The sequence below is a fragment of the Osmerus mordax genome, chromosome 16, assembly GCF_038355195.1.
Source record: "Osmerus mordax isolate fOsmMor3 chromosome 16, fOsmMor3.pri, whole genome shotgun sequence".
NCBI classification, from domain to species: Eukaryota; Metazoa; Chordata; class Actinopteri; order Osmeriformes; family Osmeridae; genus Osmerus; species Osmerus mordax.
Genome location: NC_090065.1, coordinates 3,163,706 through 3,175,987, shown reverse-complemented (window position 1 = coordinate 3,175,987; position 12,282 = coordinate 3,163,706).

The window sequence follows — 12,282 nt, the reverse complement described above, 5'->3', positions numbered from 1 at the left end:
AGTACAGGGACATTCCCCAGAGGCAAGTAGGGTGAAGTGCCTTTTCCAAGGACACAACGTCATTTGTCATGGCCGGGAATCGAACCAGCAACCTTCTGATTACTAGCCCAATTCCATAACCGCTCAGCCACCTGACTCCCAGTCAGCCTGGCAGGAAGGCATTGTGGGTCAGTGAGACTCAAGATGTAATCAGCAGTTCAAGACATTCACCCTCATTAAGACTTGAACCTGTAAGGGTTGAACCTTTCTCTTTCGAAATATGGGATTTCAATGTAGTTGAATTTTAAAAATCAACACAGTCAACAATGTGTGAAAGCACTCGACAGGGAAAGATTTTTAAGCCCTTAAGGCCCTTTGCTACACAGTCCATTGGACTTATCTGTGATTAAAAGCTTTCATCCCACAGATGGCATCTCTAGCATCTGTTAAAACCTACTGACTGACGTGTTGAACACCATCCCCACCAGAGAAATGATCCTATTTTTGCATTAATCTACCACAGTGCATCCGCAAAGAGATATACAAATGCACAATAAGGGAAAACAGTGTTCACTCAAATACAGTGGCACATCCTATTACTGACTTGGTTTAAAAAGATTTAGTTGTTGCCAAGTCATGTTAAGCTATTTAGCGAAGACATAAACATGAAAGAGCAGAGTTTTATTTGTATGAATGACCAGGGCACAACCCATGTAATTCATTCTATCTTACCTTGACAAATTACTTATCTGATGACTGAATTGTACAGCAGATGTCCTCCATAAAAAAGACTGTACTTTTTTACTTTAATTGATTTACCTGTGTATTTTATTAAGATAAATCAATTTATAATCTGGGATGTGCTTGGAGGGCTGGCACTAATGACTTGAATCAACAGTAACTCTACAGCTGAATAAATACAGTAGGTCAAAAATATTATATTGGATGCATGCTCTGAATTTGTAGGTCTGAAATGAAAGAGATCGTAACCCTGACAAATGTTATGACTTCCAACAATAATTGACTGTTCAGCACTATGCTCGTGACACACTATAAACACACTATATGTCTGCCCTCAATGGGTTTCTCATTGAGTCTGATGATCCCCTACACTGGCCTGTGGGATTTCCAAACAGAAGAATGGGCTCTACTGTGATTTAAGGGAGAGGATGGAGCATGGCTTTAATCTGGGAACAGGTTATCCCTTAGATTTAGAAATGAGGGATGGTACCAATACAACTACAGAACCAGAAAAGGGTCGTCTTTCAAAGCATACATTGTGTGGTGGGTTGGGAGGGGGGGCCATAATGGACTTGATAATGGTCATGCCTCTAGACGTATTTTCTAAATGCTGAAATATGGTGCCTCCGGAATAGACAGAGCTGTCAGTGGCATTACTGATGGAGAAAGTAATTTGCCACACTGCAATCCTTAAACAAAAAGAGTGAAAAAAACTATTTTGATGCATTTCACAGTGTTATAAAGTGTGAACCTCACCTAACTCAACTCCTCCAAATGTATCAGGGGAGTCAGGTGGCTGAGCGGTTAGGGAAGGGGGCTAGGAATCTGAAGGTTGCCAGTTCGATTCCGGCTGTGCCAAATGACGTTGTGTCCGTGGGCAAGGCACTTCACCCTACTTGCTTCGGGGAGAATGTCCCTGTACTTACTGTAAGTCGCTCTGGATAAGAGCGTCTGCTAAATGACTAAATGTAAATGTAATGTATCGCTACCCTAAAAGCGAGGTGTGATGTGAGCACAAATCAGCCCCTGAAATCTCCCGAATCCCAAAATACACTTGAGAGGGGCCGTGATAAATTTGGATTGCATAACCAGCTACAGTATGTGCTATGTATCTGAGAACTCACGCACAAACGCACACACAATTATGCACACACATGTTCTTGCTGCCTCCGAACATTATTATTTACATGCATGCACATAGGCATGTTTGCACACTGGTAAAGAAATGACACACACACACAAGAAGAGAAGTTCTGTCAAAGGCTACCGTCTGCACTTCAAAGGCGCATGTGGGAGGAAGAGAGATCCAGCTCTTGTGTAACATATTATGCCTCCTTGGGAGGATACTGTGTAGAAGCTATGAGCAATAACAACAATGGGAGTCAGGTGGCTGAGCGGTGAGGGAGTCGGACTAGTAATCCGAAGGTTGCCAGTTCGATTCCCGGTCATGCCAACTGACGTTGTGTCCACTTCACCCTACTTGCCTCGGGAGAATGTCCCTGTACTTACTGCAAGTCGCTCTGGATAAGAGCGTCTGCTAAATGTCTAAATGCAATAAGAGAGCTAGAAAGGTGGAATGGTTTTACATTATGTGTAAATGGAAAGTTAAAAAAAATGACAATCGTTTTTATCTCAATCTTTCCATAGTTGCATAATGATTTTCACACAACTCCCACTTTTCCCACAGAGCACGTTATTGGTTATAGGGACCAGCCAAATAACTAAATTATTAAATAATTCCACCCACATGGTGGAGCTGGTCTCACTAGCTTCCAGATAAAGTGGGTGAGCACGATACCATATTCTTTCTTTTTAGCCCAGAGCGACGGTACCCCAGAGCATAAGGTCTAACGCTCTGTCTACAGTAGCTTGGAACAGTACACGATATCCCCATCAGCAGTTTCAGTATCTCAGCCCAGGGCTGTCAAACCCTGATCCAGGAGATCTGCCCTCCTTTAGGTTTTCACTCCAACTCAAGTTGTTATGAACCTGATTCAAATTGTCAATCAGCTAATTAGGTGTGCTGGATTGTGGTCGGAAGGAAATTCTGCCGGTCAACTGCACTCCAGGAACTAACATGGTCGGCCCTCCCAGGGTACTGCACTGTGGGTGTTGAATTAAAAAAGGGTACTATCCCTTTAAGAGATTTTTCAGTTCTGCAGAAAGCAACTGATGAGAGAGCGGTTTAGTGATGTAATTTTCAACAAGTGAAACTAAATTGGAGAACAGATATTTAGAAGGATCAATAACTTACGTAAAAAGACACTGTCCGCGTTGATGTACGAACACTCCAACTTCTCCAAACTAAATTGTGTACCATAGAAACCATATGGTGAGATTTACGTCAGCAAGTGCAAAGTTAGGCAACTACTTTGTTACAATTACTTAAGAGTGTAACAAGCACAAATTTGCAATAGCCGCGACCTATGTTTTTTTTGGACCGCCTGCCCAGCCGGCAGTGAGCTATAGAGGTGCCAGTTGTATCTGAAGGTAGATTACATTTAGTCATTTAGCAGACGCTCTTATCCAGAGCGACTTACAGTAAGTACAGGGACATTCCCCCAGAGGCAAGTAGGGTGAAGTGCCTTGCCCAAGGACACAACGTCATTTGACTCGGCCGGGAATCGAACTGGCAACCTTCAGATTACTAGCCCGACTCCCTCACCGCTCAGCCACCTGACTCCCTAGATTAGACATAGGCCTAAAGGTATTCAATGTCATAATCAAGTGTTTTTCGGGTGTTGTTCATGTCAATAAATGTGGACATTGGTAGAACATCGGTATTGTTATGTACCGGAGGCTAATTAAATCGTGAACTCATAAAGGAGTATTATAATGTGAAGTTGGGCTTCAAAGGGAAAACAAATAAAAAGTTACAATGCAACAAATGACTCATTGTGGAACACAGTGTACACTGCTGACTGTCAGATGGGATTTTTTCCTAGAGAGGATCGGGGTGGGTGCACAATAGAGAGGAGAAGATACTAGAGGAGAAGAGGCATGAGATAGGCCTGCTGAATCACATTAAGGATAGGGGGGAAAAAACGTACACGAGTAGCTATATGATAATTTGTTCATATGACATTTTTTCTTTATCTTGGTGAAACATGCATCTTAGTGGCCACAGTTGTGCATTATGCCTTTGCATCTTAGGGGAAGACATGGTTTGGGCATTGACCTTTTCTCACTATAGAACTTTCAAATTTCACCTGCACTATAGCTTTTGCAAAGACCAGTACAACAGGTAAACAGTTACATTACAAAGCAACGTAGATATGGGGCATATGGAAAGTAAACAACAGCAGAGCAATAGTAATACAACGTTTACACAAGCTAAGTAGCTGCCACTCAAACAATTTAGTAAACTAGGCTACTTGTCACTTACAGTGCTCATCACGATAATGAGAATGGGTCAACATCGGTCACAATCAAAATAGACATTTGATTTCAGATATTCTCAATCAGGACCCCCGTTTCTCTTCAGTTCAAAAACAATAGTCAAATGTCTTGTCCTTGTCAATTTCCCGTGTGTTCACTGTGCATAACAGGCTTTTGACAGCACGTCAATAGCATAGATTATTCCTGGCTGGGCTCTAGAGACGACTTATCAGGGCGACACCAGTTTCAGCACTTTAACATGACTCCCGAGGATTTTCATATTTCTTTTACCCTTGCCCATGCTGGGCCAGAAAATCAATGTTTTTTTCTTTCGCTCCAGACGCTTCTATTTGTACTGCACTGGTTAGAGTGCGGGCTAAGGGGAGCTTTGATTTCACATCCCGAAGGTAGTTGACATTTATTTCACAAACACTTGACATTTGGAAATGGCCTCATCTTGCGATAGTGTGCATGCAGACTTTTACATTTACATTTTACATACGCTCTTATCCAGAGCGACTTACAGTAAGTACAGGGACATTCCCCCGAGGCAAGTAGGGTGAAGTGCCTTGCCCAAGGACACAAAGTCATTTGACACGGCCGGGAATCGAACTGGCAACCTTCAGATTACTAGCCCGATTCCCTCACCGTTCAGCCACCTGACTCCTTTACAACTTTTACAACTCCCCACGCCGAGGAGGCATTCTGAGAAGCAGCTGGAGAAGATCTGCCTGTCTGGCATTTTGTCTTGAACGGCAAAAGAATAATGCTCATGCTTTCTCAGTCAAACGTTTATATTTAGAAAAAAATTACCCAATTTAACTTGCAGATGGCTCAGAAATAACACCTCCAGCGAAGTCATCCTGCCAGAGAAAACATAACTCATCGGCCGACATAAAGCGATTACATTTTTTGTTTCTTTCCTACTACAAAACTTCAGACTCTCATATAACTAGAAATATAGGCCAAAAATCCATCCCCTTTGCGAAGCTGCCTATAGTAGGTTACACTGTAGACACAGTCGTCTACGTCTCCAAAGTAGCTCCTGGAGGCCTCGTGGAATCAACATGACAGGAGCATTGCCTGCAGGAGGAGAAGGCGGTGCTGGGGCAGAGATATCTGCGCGGCCCAGCTGCCAAGCGTCAACCTGCCAACTGAAAGAGTGTAAAGCATCTCGTGCTGCAATCTGGATGTCTCCACTATAACCTCGCCCCCTCCTTTTAATTCTCAGTCTCTTTTGTAGCATATGTAGAGATCCGGAGTGTTAACTTGAGGGCTGTCAACTGTCGCAATTATTAAAAAAAATGCTTGCTCTTTAACTGAATTCAGGGAGAACATCGAGAATGCAGGGCACTTTATATTGACACAATTTACATTTGTGCACACCACACGTTCAAATGTTTATGTCTATCCCTTGGCCTGTCAATCCAAGCCAAGCAGTCCCATTATATGTCTGTTCCGCAGGGAAAGAGGGTGTTGGGTTAGCAGGGAGAGATACATTAACACTTGAGGATGTGCTATGTACTAACACACACATTGTCATTAATAGTTTGCCTCCATGACCCCAAGCTGTTTCTGTATGAATGTTCTGAGAAATCAGTAAGAGGCTGGAAGAAACACTTTTGGGCTTTGCCGTGTTGTCATGGGGATATTTTGGGATCAAAATAGTGGAATTGAAAGAGATGTGAGCTCTGGGAAATCTTCCAGTTTGTGCCAAATCGGCTTGTACGTTCAAAGTTTATGGAAAAGTTAGGGTTAAAAACATAATTAAAAAAAAAACATAATTGTGGACAGGATGCAATAGATCCTGTAAACCCTGATAACGACAATTCATTTGAAGACCACTGCATGTGGTATGCAATATCCCCACGGCAAAGGGGAGTCAGGTGGCTGAGCGGTGAGGGAGTCGGGCTAGTAATCCGAAGGTTGCCAGTTCGATTCCCGGTCAGGCCAACTGACGTTGTGTCCTTGGGCAAGGCACTTCACCCTACTTGCCTCGGGGGAATGTCCCTGTACTTACTGTAAGTCGCTCTGGATAAGAGCGTCTGCTAAATGTAAATGTAAAGGAATGTACTCAACATGATTATACAAATCAAGCTTCTTTTGACGAGTGCTCAGAAAGTCTACCCAGGCGGCTACTCTTCACACTCATCTCCTTGTTATCTAATTATCCGTCTGCTGGATCACTGATGGAATGGACTGTTTTGAGGACAATGTGCAAATCAGGAATTATATAGTTTATAGATAAGATCACTCAGAAAGCCTCTCCAGGAACTTGGGTGGGAGGGGGGGTCGGGTGGCATTTAAATAGTAGGGTAGGCATCTGCTGTAAGTATACACGCACAAGGACATCTCGAGAACAATTGTGAGAATTAAGCGACTATGCACATTGGCGGTCTGTTGGTGACAGTGTGTTGTGACTTGTGATCAGTGATGCAATCTGGCAGATTGTGCGAGTCTCTTTGACTGTTGTGGATTGGTTGTGTTAGTTGTGTTGGTGAACGGGGACTGGGTTGTTAGATGTGTGGTGGATCATGTATATATGCATGGAGGAGTTGGTATTTGAATTGTGGACAGCTTTTGCCTTAGGGGCTTTCTGTGTCTGTGTGTGTTATGAAAGCATTTGGGATGACTTTCTAAAACAGTAAGCTACAGTGCAAAGGGGGTCAAGGAATCTCTCAAACGCTTCATCATCCATGTTTAACATCCTCATCCAGCATTTCTGTCACTATTTGCCCACCTGCAGTATGAGTTGTCACTAATCTAGTTGTAAACAAACAAACTCTACATTAACTGCTCTGACACCTGGGTCAGTGCGGACGGTTGTGAGGCTGTATAATTCATCCCTGTTTGCTGCTTGGTTGATGAGGCGTACACACACACACACACACACCAGCACCTGCACAGCAGCTGGTCCTCTGGCGTCGGTTCAAGCCCGAACACGAGGTCTTACGGGTGGGCGGTCACCGGCCGTCATCAGCGGTCGCTATAGCCTTCATCGGAAAACCGTCGCCGGCTACACCTTCACGCCGAACGCGTCGCCATCCGCCACCTGCTCCCATCAGTGGCGCGCGAGAGAGCCGGTGATTGATGCTCTGCCCGTAAACGGTAAAGCGTGAGTCATCAACCTCCTGCTGTGACAGCTGATGCTGGCAAGCAACATAAAAGCCCTGCAGTTTTGCCTGCCGCAATTAAAGTGACTTGATTAATAAACAACCTTTATAAAAAACGGTCCACCCCCTTGCCAAAAGGATAGAATAGGAATAGACTACTCCCAAATATGGACCTACGTGGTAGATACTTTCAAAACTGCATTTTCACAAACTTTCACGTCCTGTTATCCAAAGTAAGAGCCCTCCAAAGCGTAGGCCGAATGAACAAGACACGCCAACAAAACGTCGAAAAGAACACAAAAAAACCTCTCTGTACTAATTGTACAGAGAGAAACAGATGACTAACCGCCCCTTTCAATGCGTATCCTGTTTTTTTCGACACGTCTGGGGTTTTCTTTCACAATAACTAAGCTCTGCCGATAACAAACACATACTTATAAGCCATCCATTCTGAATGGATGGCTTATAAGCCATCCAAACATCCAGCAAACTCCTCATTGAGACGCTGATGATGGTTGACTTAGCTCCTTGCTTTAAAAACCGTGGCAGAGACGTTTCAGTTTTCTCCGTGTCCTGTTCACGACCGCAGCGGGCTTTACTGAAGGAGAAAGCAACCGAAAGATATATTTCTTTAGCTGCCGACTTTGTGCATAAGAGAGTGCCATCTGATTATGCTGATCATGCCATCACTGCACAAAGAACACACACAAGAACACTGTCTGCAACAAAAAGGGACAGGATATTACAACTTCTCAGCACTGGTTGTGGTTGGTGTTCAGCTATCAGGCCGAGCGTCTGTTAATTTATCATGTTTTTTTTCGAAAAGGGATCGAATGAAATTATTCATTTTTATTGTTTGCAGGATGACAGTTAACTCATGAGCATAATACTATTTTTCATGAACACGTTTGTTACACACTAAATCATGTGGTATCAGATTGATGTCGTATAGGCCTATGTAGACAGCTTTGGCAGTCATGTTAAATCCTGGAGACAGAATCAGGAGATGCCTTCTATTGTCAGTAATGTGCGTTCTATTGAATGTGTTGCCCATGTGACATACAAGCATGTTCACTGCGATTCGGGTTAAAACGCACGGGTTTCCCATACAGTTGAACATGCCATAAGTCAATTACTTGTGCTTTGTGAAGGCTTATTCTGAATTAAACATGTCCGCTAATGGGTCTACTAATTCTCTGGGTCTAATTACTTTTATTCAAAGAAAATATATTTATGTGTCATCTGTTTAGAATGACTAGACGGTTTGTTGGACAAACACACACTTATCTCCTTACAAAAGGAGACTCTGAAGGCCTTATCGTCCATGACCACACATCAGCTTGCACTGACAGACTTCTGATTATACAGTCCATTAACCTCCACCCCTAGGTCAATATGGGGGGATAGCTGTATGTGTGAATACAAACCTGGGTCTGAACAGCATAAAGCAGTAGTTGATTCATTATATTGTATTGAATGATGATTCATGAGGAAAAATGGGGATTCAAATGATGTTCTGGGACAGATGTTTAACTACTGGCACGTTTAAACTATTCACCTTATTCACAATGTTTAAACCCATTTCCAAGTCCTTTAATCCTATTACATAAATATCCTGGATCTGTTGTTGTCTCATGAAGCCACTAGAGGCAACAGTGAGTCGGCTTTTAACTCACAGCATCCAGACTGTATCAGTACACTGTCATGTAAGAGTTGCAGCATCCAATATGTTTTGTTTTAATCGAAATCTGAAAAATATCATGGTATAAGACACAAAGGTGTGTTTATGAGGAGCAGAACACAATATTAGCCTTATCTGCGTCTTTTCTTGGCAACGCCAGGAGCTCTGACGGTGCTTCTGACAGAATTTAACCCAGCTAAATGGGAAGGGAGCAGGGAAGATGCTTTTCAATTTACAGTAGTGTTTTTCGGTCATAGTGACAATTAAACTTAATGCCCTTAAAACAACATTGCTTTTTGCACTGGACAATACAATCCTGTACCATTTGTATTTTTTGTAATATTTGTATTTTTATATTGTAAATTACTGCAACTTATTTTTGATTTGATATTTTATTGTATAGTTTATTTTGATATAATTCCATTGCTAGTTATGTACCCTTAGTTTGCAGCAAATTCATGGCGAATAAAACCCATTATGATTCTGATAAAAATGCTTTCATGGCGAATAAAACCCATTTTGATTCTGATAAAAATGCTCTTAGTTCCTCAACATACCTCAGAATGCGTAAATAAAATAGGCTTATTTGACCTAACATAATACCTTTATGCACAATTTGTATGTCACAGTGGATAAAAGCTTGCGCTAAATGAATCAAATGTTTATGGCATAGTATAACATGTTGCTGACTGTATTTACGTAATACTGTGATGTCTTGGAATGTTATAATGTGACAGTTAATGATGGTTCATGAACAATAGACTTGATTTTGTGACAATGATGTTGATAACAGATGATGTTTCAAAACATAAAAGTCAAATATGAAAATCAATGTATTATTTTGTCATAATAACACAGGTTTTGATAATAAGTGTTGTTTCTTAATATAACTCCTGGCTGTATTTAAACATGGCACCAGACTGTTCTTTAAGCCTGCAGTAGACATCTGTAAATAAATATCCATGACATTTCCAACAGAACATCTGCACAAGGTATTAAAGAAAATCTTATTTCCACGGCATTAAACCTTAATTTTTTGCTATGATTTGTCAGCATGATGTCTCCTTCTCACTGGTGTGTCTTGTCATCACGCTATGTGATTCTAACTCTATCCATCTGGCTCTGTCTATTCCCAGAGCCCCCTATCAATGTCACATGGACTCTCAGTCCTGCCAGCAGAGGAGATTATCACTTGTATGTGTGCTGGCATCCTTCCTACTGTCCTCTCCAAATGCAGGTTGTTCCTTTCATGGCATGCGGTAAACAGTGGAGGAAGGCTGCATTCCAAACTCATTCCTAGACCCTAATTCCACCTCCTTAGAAACAACTTTCTATTCAGGGTCCAAATGGGTCTTTTGGCCCTTACCCTGTGTCCTCCTAGATGACGGAATCCACTTTATGCAGGTAATCAGATAAGAAATATTGAATTTCTAATTGTCCTTTGACCATAATCTTGTACCGTCCTTGGCAACGTTTCCTGTATCCAGATCAGAGACAGGCTGAGGTCCAAATCAACCGCTTGAGTCTCAAAACTTTCTGCAGGTCTATACAAGGGGATTTAATATGAACACCAACTATGGCACATATCAATCTGTAGCATAATCCTATTCCCCTAAAGATGTATACTTCAAAATATTCATGTAGTTTACGTATACTGTGCCTATGAAATCTGGGAAAGAAGATCATATGATATTAGGTTAAAATGGCCAAATGAAGAGTGACTGACATCAGACCTAGTTCACCTTCCATCTATTCATCAGTTTTTCTCCACACCATGGCAACCGCCCTTTTACTATTCTGACCGTGAAATCAGCTATACACACACACACACACACACACAGACACACGTACACAGGCACACACTGACAATGCCCCCTCCCACAATGAGCCCCCCGGGGTCAAATCCACCAGATAAGTATTATCACATCTGGCCCAGAACTATTTAAATCCTTTTCAATTTTTTTCCAGCTGAGAGGAATGAATGAGAGCTGATCAGAAGACATAAACCATTTACTGCAGTGGTGGACTCCCAGCGTGTGTAAGTGTCTGTGTCTTTGTCTGTGTGTGTGTATGTGTGTGTGCGTGTGTGTATGTGGGCTTTCAAGCGAGCTTCTTTGTCTGTCTGTGTGTGTGTGTCATAGGCAGTGGCTTTGTGCCTGCTTGAGCACACACCCATATGTGTGTGTCATCATTTAATCAGTGTGGTGTGATGACATGACTGTCGAAGGCATGCAACCCCTATGGTCACTGTGCAGCACCATCACATTGTAGTTGTGTTGTCAAGGGCAAAATAAAAATCAAGAATGATCTCTATCGCTTCTTCTACAGCCTGAAAAGTGTCCCTTTTGAACAAATCAGCTGGTGTTCTTATTCTGTGGTTTCAGGTGAACAGGACAGTGTTACTTATTTTCTAAACACGTGTTACAGGTGATAGAAGAGAGTCTACTAAGCTGCATTACAGAAAGGAAGATCTTCACTATCTTTTGTGAAATTTATGAAACATTTATGAAACCGTTTTTCTCAAGGGGTATAACCTAAAAAAAGATTAAAATGTACAGAGGCTTACTTGAAATCACATTGAGTGTGCTTTTTATGTATTCAGTTTTGTTTCTCTTTTTATCATTTCTATCTAGTTTGCCAACTTTCACTGGCAGTACTCACAGAGAGGGTCTAGGTCCTAGACAAGGGCTTTTATAAAACTTTGTCCTAAATAAAACCACAAGTCATTAGATATCCTCAGAGGATTTCTAGTAGAATGTGGAGTTTCATTTAACCTTTGTGTGTGCTTGTGTGCATGTTCGTGTGTGTGCATGTGTCTTTGTGTGTGTTTGCATGTGCGTGTGGTTGTGTGTGTGTGTGTTTGCATGTGCGTGTGGTTGTGTGTGTGTGTGTGTTTGCACGTGTGTGTGGTTGTGTGTGTGTGTGTTTGCATGTGCGTGTGGTTGTGTGTGTGTGTGTGTGTGTGTAGAGAGATAAGAGAGGAGACTACAAGGTCACAGATCGCTCTGCCAAGCCCTGCATTTAGAAAGGGGATCCATTTTCCTGCAGTCCTGACAGTATTACATCAATAAACACCAGGACACATGAGAGGGAAACTGCTTTCAATATAAAAGTTAATTATTCATTACACACCTTTTCTTTTCCAAATGAATCGATCAGTGGAGTCCGTAATTTGGCAAAAAATACAAAAATACCTGATTTACCACATAAATGTTCTACTTCTGATAATCAAGGAGGAGTGGTAGCTTTTGCTTACAATGTGTTTCTTTCCCTCGCACGAATTACAACACAAGCTGCTTCCATTTACCAGCAACTTGGATAGCTTGGTGGTTAGTTTTTCATTTTATCTCTGGTGTTTTCCATTCATTAGCTGCCGATAGATAGCGTTCT